Source organism: Arachis duranensis, chromosome 9, assembly GCF_000817695.3.
Source record: "Arachis duranensis cultivar V14167 chromosome 9, aradu.V14167.gnm2.J7QH, whole genome shotgun sequence".
Lineage (NCBI taxonomy): Eukaryota > Viridiplantae > Streptophyta > Magnoliopsida > Fabales > Fabaceae > Arachis > Arachis duranensis.
Genome location: NC_029780.3, coordinates 21,861,537 through 21,863,287, shown reverse-complemented (window position 1 = coordinate 21,863,287; position 1,751 = coordinate 21,861,537). Strand labels below are relative to the sequence as shown.

The 1,751-nt window shown below is 40.5% G+C and overlaps 1 non-coding gene across 1 annotated transcript; it reads right to left on the bottom strand.

Moving 5' to 3' along the window:
* Window positions 1-492: 492 nt before the first annotated feature.
* Window positions 493-596, bottom strand: LOC127742217 (small nucleolar RNA R71). The gene has a single exon (XR_008003404.1). It is a non-coding gene; the product is annotated as a small nucleolar RNA R71 (small nucleolar RNA).
* Between the last annotated feature and the right edge of the window lie 1,155 nt (window positions 597-1,751).

Genomic DNA, 1,751 nt, shown 5'->3' with positions numbered 1-1,751 from the left:
GAACCTGAAAGGACTTTGAAGAGGAAACTAAGAGAAGCTAAATTACAACAATCAAGAAGTAACCTTTCAGAAAATTTCGAACAAGAGAAGGAGATGGCAGCCGAACCCAATAATGATAATGCAAGAAGGATGCTTAGTGACTTTACCAAGCCCACGTCCAAATTTGATGGAAGAAGCATCTCCATTCCTGCCATTGGAGCCAATAATTTTGAGCTTAAGCCTCAATTAGTTGCGTTAATGCAACAAAACTGCAAGTTCTATGGACTTCCATCTGAAGATCTATATCAGTTTTTAACTGAGTTCTTGTAGATTTGTGAGACTGTAAAGACGAATGGAGTAGATCCTGAAGTCTACAGACTCATGCTTTTCCATTTTGCAGTAAGAGACAGAGCTAGAATATGGTTGAATTCACAACCTAAGGATAGCCTGGACTCATGGGATAAGCTGGTCACGGCTTTCTTGGATAAATTCTTTCCTCCTCAAAAGCTGAGCAAGCTTAGAGTGGATGTTCAAACCTTCAAACAAAAAGATGGTGAATCCCTCTATGAAGCTTGGGAAAGATATAAGCAGTTGACCAAAAGGTGTCCATCTGACATGTTTTCAGAATGGACCATATTGGATATATTCTATTATGGTCTATCTGAATTTTCAAAAATGTCATTGGACCATTCTGCAGGTGGATCCATTCACCTAAAGAAAACGCCTGCAGAAGCTCAAGAACTAATTGACATGGTTGCAAATAATCAATTCATGTACACTTCTGAGAGGAATTCCATGAATAATGGGACGCCTCAGAGGAAGGGAGTTCTTGAAATTGATGCTCTGAATGCCATATTAGCTCAGAACAAAGTGTTGACTCAGCAAGTCAACATAATCTCTCAAAGTCTGAATGGATGGCAAAATACATCCAACAGTACTAAAGAGGCAGCTTCTGAAGAAGCTTATGATCCTGAGAACCCTGCAATAGCAGAGGTAAATTACATGGGTGAACCTTATGGAAACACCTATAATTCATCATGGAGAAATCATCCAAATTTCTCATGGAAGGATCAACAAAAGCCTCAACAAGGCTTTAACCAGGGTGGACGCAATAGGTTGAGCAATAGCAAGCCTTTTCCATCATCTTCTCAGCAACAGACAGAGAATTCTGAATAAAACACTTCTAATTTAGCCAATTTAGTCTCTGATCTGTCAAGGGCCACTTTCAATTTCATGAGTGAAACAAGATCCTCCATCAGAAATCTGGAGGCACAAGTGGGCCAGCTGAGTAAGAAAGTCATTGAAACTCCTCCCAGTATTCTCCCAAGCAATACAGAAGAGAATTCAAAAGGAGAGTGCAAGGCCATTGATTTAATCAATATGGCCGAATGCACAAGGGAGGAGGAGGACGAAAATCCTAGTGAGGAGGACCTCCTGGGACGTCTCTCAAGCAAGAGGGAGTTTCCTATTAAGGATCCAAAGGAATCTGAGGCTCAAATAGAGACCATAGAGATTATATTAAATCTCCTTCTGCCATTCATGAGCTCTGAAGACTATTCTTCCTCTGAAGAGGATGAAGATGTGATTGGAGAGCAAGTTGCTCAATGTTTAGGAGCTATCATGAAGCTGAATGCCAAGTTGTTTGGTAATGAGACTGGGGAAAGTGAACCTCCCTCGCTCATTAGTGAACTAGATACCTGGATTCAGCAAATTTTACCTCAAAAGAAACAAGATCCTGGCAAATTCTTAATACCTTGTACCATAGGCACATT